The 12,187-nt window shown below is 39.7% G+C and overlaps 1 protein-coding gene and 1 long non-coding RNA gene across 7 annotated transcripts in view; one reads left to right on the forward strand and one right to left on the reverse strand.

The window, feature by feature from the left end:
* The window catches only part of LOC124294769, a 186,129-nt gene that overhangs the window by 125,220 nt on the left and 48,722 nt on the right, over positions 1 to 12,187 (reverse strand). For all 4 annotated transcript variants that reach the window (XR_006904703.1, XR_006904701.1, XR_006904702.1 and 1 more), the window contains one exon: positions 2,780 to 2,845. This is a non-coding gene — a long non-coding RNA (uncharacterized LOC124294769). The remainder of the gene's footprint in view (positions 1 to 2,779; positions 2,846 to 12,187) is intronic.
* The window catches only part of LOC107226503 (steroid receptor seven-up, isoforms B/C), a 99,164-nt gene that overhangs the window by 56,381 nt on the left and 30,596 nt on the right, over positions 1 to 12,187 (forward strand). The window lies entirely within an intron of this gene.

The following is a 12,187-nucleotide window of genomic DNA, read 5'->3' on the forward strand; positions in this document are numbered from 1 at the left end:
GAAATTGTGGAGATTGAAAGAGAATACCGGATGATCCTCGTACGTTGACTTTGTCACACCTCACTCCGGGATAGTGAAAAGTTGAAATCGACTAATACCGAATTCCACAAAAAAATTGTATCGATTCCGACCGATCGCGAAAACAAGAGTGATAAAATAATCATACGACACGTATGCAAATAGACGGGGGGGAAAATAAAAAAAAAAACTTTGTTCCGACGATTCGCGATAAACGCTGATGAGGTAAAGGGTAGGAAATTTTCGTCATTAAAAACGAGGTCAAGGTATATCATCTAATTTCTCGCCACGGTATCTCCGTTCCTGCACTCGGAGTATGGTACGAAATAATAACGCACATATTTATATACATATATACATATATATAAACATATACACACGTAAACAAGGGGGTCACAGGCAGACATTTACCTCGACATTTACCCTCGAGAAGCTGAAACATAAACGGGATTCTCCTCTCTCGGCATACCGACTAACTGCTACCACTTCGTACGTTCCGTTCCACTGCGTGACTAGCTCTTTAGAGAGAGCCAGGCGTTGAGGAAATTCAGCAACCTTCAGCAGGCCTATCTATCTGTATGCATATCCGTTATCGCCGTATCGCAGGGCAAGGGTTGCGAGGTATTAGAGTAAGCCGCGGTATTAACCCCTGAGTTTAATATAAACAGCGCCGTTTAGGGGTTGAGGTGGTGGTGGGGGGGGGAGGGGACCACGTGACGGCCGGACAATGCCAGCCTTATCGACATCCTAGCGAGGGAGTCAACCCCCCCCCCCCCCCCCCGCCCCTCCTCCACCCCCTCTCGCTCTTTTGCTTTTCGCAACCCCTTGGTGCGTATATCGTACACGAGTGTTATGTTATACGCGTAAATACCAACCGCCAAATAAACTCGTGTGTTCCGCCGTTGTTCTATCTCCGCTTTTGCTCCGTACCTTCCGTACGCACGCGAACAAGCGCGTTTTTGCAAGGTGGAGTAAAAAACTTGAAACAAAAATAAAGGGGGGGCGGAAAAAAAAAAATTACAACGTCCCTGGTTTATCTCTGCGGCTGTTGAAAAACAAAATAAAAAAAAAAAAAACCACGTTTTGGTCCGCGTCGTACTTAAATACGAGGAACGAATTTTCAAGATTATTTTTATCAACCGCGTATAACAGTTCGCTGTGTAAAAAGTACAGAGCCAAATTGACTCGGTTTAATTTTCTTTTGAAAGAAGAGTAAATTTTCTTGACGTGGCAAACGTTTGAAACAAAAAATTTCGTCGAAAAAAATTTTCGCCTTCCAACGGCAACTTTCATTTCACAATCGTTGTTTCAACTTTTGGTGTAAAGGATTTTCGTTAAAAATTATCAGCCGAACCGTAATCGGAAATTAATCAGCTACGCAGTATCGAGGTTTGAAACGTGTTTTTTTTTTTTTTTCTACCACAACGTGGCAATCGCAAATAGGAAACCCGGTTTACGCATAGAAGCTGAAAAAAGTCAACCCTATTCATCACACTTGAATAGGAGAGAAATTTTTCTTTTTCTTCATCTTCTTAAATGTATGAAAAAACGCATTGCGCGTCATAGATAAATTTCCAAACCAGTGTGACGGTGTGCAGGTGAAGGAGTAGATAAATTGTGGACAGTGAAATTGAGAAATCAACCGGGTGGCGGGCGAGAAAGAGGAGGACAAAAAAGTGGGAGAAATATAGAGAAAAAAAAAAAAAATGGAACATCAGTCACGGGCACGTGGTGGTTGTGGTTGACGAGGCATACACGAGGCGTTCTAGTCTATCTCGTAAAACGGAGGGAGAGAAGAGCGGGAGGAGGGGGGGGGGGGGGGGGGACATGCGGTTTCATCTCGGCGATCATATGCAATCCCCCCCCCCACTCCCCTTTCCTACACCAAAGCGCGGGTGGCTCAATTCAACCTCAACGCAAGTGATTCGGCGAACGAATTTGTGCAATGTAACGCGGTTCAGCCTTTGCGCTAGGTTTAAAATGAGCCGAAATCTCGTTAACCTACCGGCTTCGGGGCTGGAGGGGCGGAAATTTATCGAAATACGTTACAATCTCGATAACTTTCCAGACTCGGGGCTGTGAGGGGGGAAAATTATCTGAATACGATGTCACCTCGATAACATTTTGGACTCGGGGCTGCAGGGGAGGAAAATTATCGAAATACGATGTAAGCTCGATAACTTTCCGGCCTTAGGGCTGTAGGGGAAGAAAACGAATGAAACTCGACGCAACCTCGATAACTTTTCGGCCTCAACACGGAAATATGGCAAAATCGTCATACCTCTACTGTACTTGCGGGCAAATACACACGCCTGACATTCTACGCAGATTGCTCTCTAGTGTTGGTGTTTTCCGCGGCGGATGGCCGTGAGGAGGATGTGGGGTGGTGGGGATGGTACAGCTGACTCATACACCACCCAAGGCTCGACCGCGACCCAAAGTCGGTTATATCCCGTCACCCTGAATATTATTCCAAACCCTGACAGTGCAATCTGTGAATGCGTGATATTGTCTGTGACGGCACGTGGTATACCTACGAACTCCTGCGGGGCAGGCATGTACATGTACCATAAATATATATATATAATACATATATATATATACAGTGGGTATATTTTATATAATACATGTAAAAATACTCAGGCTCCGGGTGTCGGGGCTACCATGTTTCTATATGCGCAGCTATGGATTATTATATGTACATACGTATTCGCAAGCACGTCTACGAAAAAGATTTCTTGGAAAGGAGATCGACTCTTACCTTAAATTTCACACGATCTGGTTTTCCAAGCATTCTGGACTCGGGTATCGTGGATCCGCCTGATACCTGAAACGTATAATCAGTAATTTATGTAATTGGGCTCGAGAAAAAAACACACACATACACTGGGAATGACGGAGTAATACAAAATTTCAGTGACCCAGGATACGTACAACAGAGGAAGACATAGATTTTGATGCGAGAGATACCTGGGTATTAATTTTGCTCGAGGATTCGGAATTAAGGTTAAAATTGAGGGTTCATTTGCTCGAGTAAGTCGGCTGGTTGATTATACCTTTGAAATGTGATTGCTGCGAAATCTTACAAAGTCATTGAGAACGATCCGAAATTTCTTTCGGTAATTCAGAGTGATCAAAAAATTGTTAGAAATTAACCTTTGCTAATACAAATTTCTGATCGCTTGACTTCCGGGCGAATGAGAGCAGAGTTTGAATTAACCATTGCAAAAAGAGACTATCGTGTGAAACGACTCAAGAGACTTTCTCTACCGTAAATCAAATGTACCTTGGATCCTCGACGTCGACGATTCAAAATTTGATGAATCAGTCAAGCCCAAATTTCGATAGCCTGTTAGACATTTATACCGTAATATCGAAATTTTTCTTCATAAATTGAGACTAATTGTAAGAAGAATGCATTCGTACCTTAAAGTCCTCCCATCGACTTTGTTATTTTCAAAAAATTGCAATATTCGTAAATTTTCTACACATCGAACGGATCAAAACATTCGGAATAGATTTCACAGTAAGAATCTAAAACCAAAGTTCTTATCCCAGAAAATCGATCGACCGATAATTTTCAAACTTAAAAATCGAATCGCCAATCGAGACCGTACGTCAAATGCTCGATCCTCCCCAACGATCACCACGTGTACGCTCGGTAATCTATCATCGCTTAAAAACCGACTACAATTCAAAAACCATCGATGTTTCGAAATTCCTGCAAATCAAAAAATTAGTCTCAAATTATCGCGAAAAAAATCTGGCGCACCTGAAACGACGAAGTTGAAAATAAAAAAAATAAAAAAATACCGAAACATAACCTTCCTTATCCCCCGTCCGTATCACATCCCTCGATAATCCCTCTATAATTAAACACACGTCAACCCAATTGGCACGCGATTAAACAAAGTAAACATATATATATATATATACATATATATACATTATATTCTGACAAAGCCGGAATGTGCATTGCCGAAATATATACACATATATACATCGTAGAGACGCTTAAAGGTATCCTCTCCGTCCAAGAACGCGCGTGGACTCGGGATACGAAAAGCGGCGAGGGGGGAGGGAGCAAAATGCCAAGTGGAAGGGATGCAAAAGAGCCCGGAGCGCGCGCTACTCTCTTGGGACATATATATATATATATATGTATATATTCTCTATTGCCTAGATTTACCGAGGTGGCGGTAGCTGCGGCAACGTCAACGGCAACAGGAAAAGTAACGGCAGCGTCGGTCCTGCGAGCGGAAGGGAGAGGAGGGGGGGGGGGGGGGGGGGGGGGATGGAGGGAGATCGCGAGAGAGGAGAGACAGATTTTATTTACGGGCCGCAAGCGTGTTTTACGGCCCCGTTTGACGGGGGCAAGCTAAATAACAGCCATACCTCCTCCTCCCCCCCTCCTCCCCCCCACACCTCACCCCGCCATCCTCAGCTCTGCCTCCGCGACACCCCCCTGTAAAAATAGCACCTCTATCGGAATTCTAGCAATTGTTGCAGCAGCAGCAGCAGCAGCAACTCGAGACAAAGAGAGAGAGACAGACAGACAGACAGACAGACAGACAGACACACGCTCTTCACCGTTCTCTTCTTCTCTTGCGTCTCTCGCGTCGTCGCGCGGCTTGGCTCGTGCCAATATACCCTCCGGGCGTTTCTAGTCGACTGGGCACCACGTGCGTAGCTGGGCTGCCTCCACTTCGTCGATCCCGACTCGGCGCCTCCGTTTCGAAACGGGCGGGGGGGCCCTTGTAGGTTATCTTCTTCGTACCGCGTCGGAAAAGATACTTTTTATTGTGGATTATGAACGGTGAAGGAGAGAATTTTGTGTCCATGGGTTGTAGACGGTCGAATTTTGTGATTTTTTTTATCTTCCACGTGTTAAATGATGAAGTGGAGAAACAGTTTTATTGGATAAGGTTTGCTCTCGTTGAAAGCGGAACGATATTTCGAATTTTCAGAAAAATTGCAAACATTTGTTGCAAGCAACAATTAGACAAACTTTATTTTCGCGTTCGAATCACTTATTTTTTGAAGGAGAAAATGAAACAAAAAAAAAATAAATAAATAAAACCTGAAGTTTGTTTAAATGTTATTTCCGGTAAATATTTGAGAAAATGGGTAATTTTTCGAAAAATATCGTTCCGGGTTCAACAAAAGCAAACCTTATCTGATAGTACTATTTTTTTCTTTTATTAATTACGTGGAAGAAATTAACATTTGACATCTAGAACCCGGACACAAAATTCGCGTTGACCGGTGATTATTTACCAATGTAAGGAAAGAAAAAAGTAAACTTTATGAGTAATAAATGAAGATTTTGGTTATTATTCGATGTACGGAATCAAAATTTATTTATCTAAAATATAAACTAGGGAAAAATGTTGTTTTTTTTTTACCTGCATTATTCACGTTGACATTGCAAGTGTGAAAAACCGGTGTCTTTTTATTCAACTTTCGAACTGATCAACCGATCGAAATAACCCCATTTTTCTTTCCAACAAGCGATAGTTAGATTTTTCGAAAAATCGGACATCAAACGTATAATCCTAGTTTTATAAGATATTGAAGAAAAGGTTAAAATAAATAAATAATCAATCGTACATTCAATCTATATAATGTCAAAACTAGTTCTAAACCGACTATTTTCTCCGATTACTTCATTAGACTTTCAATATCCGAAGATAGTGGAGAAGATCTATGTATTGTAGATTAATAATTTCACAAATTGTGTTCGTTATTCGTGACTGAACCGTATCGATTCTCTCTTTTTTTTTCTCAATTTTTCATTTTAAATATAACCCGACGAAGGAACATAGATGTGAGATTCTTCAAAGTTTTTTATGTCGTAAAGTTGTTTTTTTTTTTTTTTTTTTTCTCTTTTTTAAACGTTTTTACTTTTCGTGATATGTTTGTCTTTTATGCTTCGGTTTTAAACGAAGGCTTGCGCGGTGGATAATATAATAAGAGATGAATAGAAACGGTAGAAATGTATAGGGCGGATATCAATTAGCCTAGTTTATATACCAAGAGCGAGGCAAGTCGAGAGGCTTATAGTTTTGGTCTCGTCTTTCAAAGAAGCTTTTATTCCGTCACACGCCGAGCTTACCGGACTGCAAGCCTTAAATCTTATGTCATATAATGAAAAACGGCGAGGTCTTATTTCTATTTCCGGATGGCGCTTGAAACTTTTTTTTCGTTCTCTCTCTCTCTCTCTCTCTCTCTCTCTCTCTCTCTCTCTCTCTCTCTCTCTCTCTCTCTCTCTCTCTCTCTCTCTCTCTCTCTCTCTCTCTCTCTCTCTCTCGCACTTGCATCCCTGAGAGTCAGTGGACTTCCCTTTTTCCTTCTTTTCAAAATTAGGATGAGAAATAACCGTGTCGCAACATGTTAAAGGTTTTAACTTTTCGTCACGTTGTACATTCATTTTCTTTCGACGTTCGGTCAAATGTTTACTTTCTTGAATAAGTCTAGAATTCTTGATGAAAAATTTGTTTTTTAACGATCTGTGTCGAGATGCGTGAAACTTCGCCTCTTCCTTACAAACATTTCTCTTTTTCGAGTTTTCTCAGACAAACGCGTGTACCAAAGTATAATGGTACTACATTTTCCGATCCGCTATACCGCGAACGATTTTCTTCTTTTTTTTTCATCATCGACGCTGCATGAAAATTCGTTCGAAACAAAGAACCGCGGGGTAAATGATGAAGAAAAAAAAAAAAAAAAAAGAAAACCAAAAAAAGTTAGCAAACAAGGAAAAACGAAAGATGGGAAAAAATTCAAGGTTAGTGTAAAAAATCGCGCGCGTCGAATACGCCTTGTACGTATTTTTGCCATTCAAACACCGAGTTGCAAAAGAAACTGGGAGCAGTAGCGGAGAGCTAATGGGCTATCAATTTATCACGACAACTGAAACGTTTTTCAAGTGACAGGGAGAGACACGCAGTTTCTCTCAGGGCGTACATAAAGAGAGGATCTAAAAGAGAGTAGCCAAACGCGCGAAAAGTTGAATCACGGGAGGAGGAAGAAGAAAAAAAAAATAAAATAAAGTAAAAAATAAAAAATAAAAACAAAAAAACTGCAAGAACGGGGCAAAGTTTTTTTTTTTTTAAATAAAAAATCGCAGATCGCAATCGTCAACGGTAGACAAATGCAGTTGGTGTCGTCGTTGAAAGGAGTGCTAAGAGCGAGAAAGCCGGCACGGATATCGTTACAAGTAAATAAAGACATAAATCGAAAAGGCGGTCGTAAATCTAACACGCGTTTGTTCCTCATTTAAAACATCCCGAAACTCCAGCGACATCAGGACCGCCTGATGATATTCACCGACTTTTGTTTTTTTTTTTTTTTTTATTTATTTATTTTTTAACCTCGACGGCTACCAAGCGTGGAATATCTTCTTCTACTTTTTCTTTTACTTTTTTTTTTTTTTTTTTTTTCTTCTTCCTCATCCACCAACCGCAGCGCTATTAACCCCCTTCTAAATTCCAGCCGTACTAAATTCCCCGCCATTAATCAATGGACATGTGTAATCGGTAACCGAAAAGCACGGCTAATTTCAATACACGCAAACCCCAGCAAAGCCACGCGATCACAAATTCTTCCAACAAAATTCCCGTCAATTCCTCGTTTACACGTACACTGAGAAAAATGTCATTTTTTACGGTAACTAGAAAAACTGAGCGATGTGAAAATAATTAAAGACCGAGCGGTGACCGGAACTAGAAAATTTTTCTCAGTGTCACGAATAATAATAGTTACAAATTAAGAAAAAAAAAAAAGAAAAGAAAATAGGAAAAAAAAAAAAAAAAAAATTTTCAAACGAAAGAGAGAAGAAAGAAAAGCAAAGCTTAATCCCGTGCGGGATGCGGCAGCAGGTTGGTGCAGTTGTGGGAAATAGCTCCGATACAGAAGAGGGAACAACGCGGCTGCAGCAGCAGCAGCAGCAGCAGCAGGGTTTAATTAATCTGATTTACATCGAGCGATCCGAACTACTACGCAGGGTGACAGAAGAGCCGGGCTTCGCATACCTACAAGAGCAACACGACGAAACTGTGTAGCGTATAACGTAACTTCCTAATAGGGCTCTCATTAGGGCTAACTGCTCTTCCGAAATGTTGGTTTACTCGACGTCCACACATCGGAACCTGCACGAGCGGACAATTTCACTGAAACATCGACAGACGCACGTACATGCGTTTATCGTCCCGCGTGTAAACCGATTCGTGAAATTTTCAATCCGTGCGTAAAACCGCAAAACAATGCGAATCAAACTTGTGACAGTTTGTCCGTTTTTAACCCTGCGTTGATCGTCTGATTTTTCGGTTTCTCGGTATGTCGAGAGTTTAACAACTTTAAAAAAATTTTCCATTTAATCAACGAGTGAAAATTTTTTAGTTCGAACTACCGGATCATCGAGTAGAAATGTTATACCGATACCCTGAATTTTTTTAAAAAATTTCTGACACTCCTAAGCGTGTTGAAAAATTATGAAAAACGATATCGGCGCAGGGTTAAACCGACATATTGTTCAACGAGAGCGTAAAAGTGTAGATTCTGACCTCGTGCGAATTAGGATATCATACGAACTCGAATTCTCATTTCCCAAGATTTGCACGCGATATTTTTCACGATAAATGTCACAAAGTTAGGCGATTTTTACCGACTGTTGAAAATGACCGAAAGACGCTATATTTCTCAATGAATGGACGTGTTCGTTAGGAAATAGCGAACCATTTCTCCATCGGTAGTGAGATATTTTTCCACTACCGTAAGTGGGAAAAAAACTGTTTTTTCCCTGCAAGTGGAGAAATTTTTTCCCGATTTTTCTAAACTTGTTAATTTATTTGCAATATTTGAAGTCTTGAAGGATAAAAATCTCCTGAGAAAAATCCGGTGTTGCGTACGAAAATGTTTGAGCAACGGTCCATTGTGAACTGACTCTTCCTTAGATTTTTTTGTAAATTTTTTTTTTTTTCGTTAAAAATGGATCTGATCGATTTTCAACACGTCCAGAAGAATGTCTACAAGAAAAAAAAAACACCGTCGAATTTACTAAAACTATATTTGTTATATATATATATATATATATTGTAACGTTCTATGACGTTGCAAAAATTAAAAAGGATTCGTGAGCTTATTTAATGAGACAAATTAAAGACGCAAATAAAATGTTGCGAAAAAGCTTTAATAGGAGAAAACGTGTTTCTAGTTTAAAGTCTGAAACAAGAGACTGTTTTTACAATAATGTTGGTTGACGCAGCAACCTTATTCTTTTTAAAGGCATAAGAGGTTTATAAACTTCTTTTATCTATGATGACTACTAGATTATTAAAAGGGGGTAAGACGGGTGATTTCACCCTTTATAACAATATATATATATATTAAAAGAAAAAAAAAAAAATATGTGACTTTCATTGAAGACTGAAATTTTTATTCCAACCTCGTTTTTCTTAGTCAAAAGACATGCCTCAAATATAAACAAAAAAAAAAAAATTTCTCAATCAGATCGTTCACCATATCAGGTCCATATCAGAATCGAAAAATTCTTTTGCCGTGTTCGGATTAAGTATACGGAAGTTTACGTGCCAAATTCTGCGCCAGAAATTTCCTATAAATCCCAAAAAAAACGACGATTTTTTTTTTTTTCGCCCTCATTTGGCAGCATCTTCGTTTCACATTGAAACCATAACCCGTTTTCCGGAAAATGTTCGCTCGTCCAAGTACCTGTTTCATATTCGATCCAAATTTAAAATAAAAATAAAAAAAAAAAAGAAAAAAAAAAAGAAAAAACAACCTCGTCCGACGGAAAAAAAAGGTGAAATTATTTCTTCATCACGATCGCGACATCGGGGTTGAGAATTTGTCGCCCTACGCCAATGCAGGGACGTACAATGAGTGTATATAGGAGTTTTAACGGTGAAGTGTCAGGCCGCTGATAAGCCCAAGGCATTAATTTCACGCGGCAGTCCCCCATCCCTGTCCTCGTCACCCTCGTGCAGCGGTGGCCGAGGCCTAATACAATTATGTTATAACCCCTTGCCAACTCTGCAACCCCCGAAATATCCCGTGCAGAAATGGGGTTGCCTCGAAGTCAACGACGTTTATCCCAATTTTGTATTTTACCTACACCTTACGTGTTTCGGGCAAAAGTCAAAAGTCGTACAATGTCGTATGAATTATCATCGAGTACTGCCGAAAATTTCATATAAACTGAGAAAAATTTCTAGTTCCGGTTACCGCTCGGTCCTCAACTATTTCCATGTTTTTACCACAATCGAAAAATATTGTTCTAGGTAGAAAATTAAAATTAGTTTTCTAGCCGTTACCGAAAAGTCTGTCATCCGTTACTATTCTTTCTCATTACGATCACTGTTGCTAGATTTTCTTGCAACCGTTGCGAAAATTTAATACTAGTGTAACGACAAATTGACGTTGAAGCCTTGTTTAACTAAAAAAAGTAGAGTAAACCTCAGAAACTGATGTTGCGTTGCAATTATCAAAAAAGGATCGACGATAAAGCAAAATGGTTACGCGTCCCTCGTTTTTCGTAATTCCAACAATGTTGAAACAGTTCTTTTAACGATACCTGTTTTACTCAATTCTTCTAGTTACCGTAACAAATGAAATTTTTCTCAGTGGACGAAAGTTCAAACACCTGCAAAGGTAGAGTAAAAAGGGTCAAATTATTGTTCAAAGTGTGTTTTTCCACAATTAGCCACTGAAAATTGCAGATCTTTCGATTTCACTTTTTCAACCATCGTTTACATTAATGCATGCACAAAATGGTAAACTAAGAAACTATATTCGCTCATTTTTAGTCACGATACCAATAAAACGACTCGAGTGTTTTCAACAATAAAAAAAAAAACAAAAAAAAAAAAAAAAAAAACTCGTACATTTCAAACGGTCGTATTATTTTCTCTCAAAGGTGCTGCTGAAATGTAAACTTTTCGAATTGTTCCACCCTCTTTATTCGACCTTGCCAAGTTAAATGAAACTGGCGCTTCGTCATTTTGTGAAAAATAAGTACGCACGAACAAATATCAGACTAAGAACAATGAATGTATAATAGTTAAAAATAAAATGTCTCTATATATGTAATACCTATATCGGTGTAAATTGTACGCGAAACGTACGTACGTCTTTTTTCTCGCCAAGACGGTAAAATATTCAGTTGAAATTTTTACCCTCGGGCATAAAAAACTAGGAAAAAAAAAAACACGAAAGTTGAAAAAAAAAGAGGAACGTGCAAGCTGCATCGGAATTGTTCGATAAATCTTCGGGAAGCGGATAAACGTAGATATCGCGACGTTCGAACGGCGTTGTAACGCGAGCAGGTTAGTCGATGATCATATGCGACTTGATAAATTGTGCAAACTGTTCGTTAGCTGATTGTGCGCCGTGACGTGACGTGCAGAACACGTTCCACCGTAGGCGATACACGCATACAGATTCCTCGCGTATCTGAGGTTTCGGTGATTCGGGGTGCTGCCCAATGAATGCCCCTCATTTCCATACTTCAACCGTTCGCGGTCAGCGAGAGCGGCTAACCAGATTATTTAACCCCTTTCTCCCCGCCGTCTAATGCCGAAAAATTGAGGGCAGACACCCCGTGTTCTCACCTCGGCGAATACGTGTCAAGCACGATCCCCCAAAATCCGATCCACGTTTCAACGTGAATTGAGAAATTTAATGAAGAATTTTCATGTTCCGTCACAGGGGTTAAACGCGCCATTTTCAAATTCGTTTTCTACGTCATTCGGTAAAATGAATGCAAAATCCCTGCTAAAACATTCCGAGGTAAAGCGTGACAAATCTTTCAAATTCTTAAGCCATTGGGCAAACTGATTTTTCGAAAATTCTAACTCTCTTGATGAAAGCATTTTTCAAGTATAAACTCGCATCACTTTTTACTGTATAAAATTGATTCACACTAGCGACAGAGATATTCTTTATTATTAATCGTTCATACAATCTACCGAATGTTTTCTTTTTCCTCGGTAAACAAACGAGTTCTTAGCTAAATTTTTCCTGCAAAAATTCCAGTATTTTATTTGCAAGTAAATCAATAATTCCCAACAGATTTTCAATCAAACCTAAAATAGTTTTCCGATTCTTTGATAATCTTGATAAATTACCGCAGTTCAAGCTTCCAAGCCGATCA

The sequence above is a fragment of the Neodiprion lecontei genome, chromosome 5, assembly GCF_021901455.1.
Source record: "Neodiprion lecontei isolate iyNeoLeco1 chromosome 5, iyNeoLeco1.1, whole genome shotgun sequence".
NCBI lineage: Eukaryota > Metazoa > Arthropoda > Insecta > Hymenoptera > Diprionidae > Neodiprion > Neodiprion lecontei.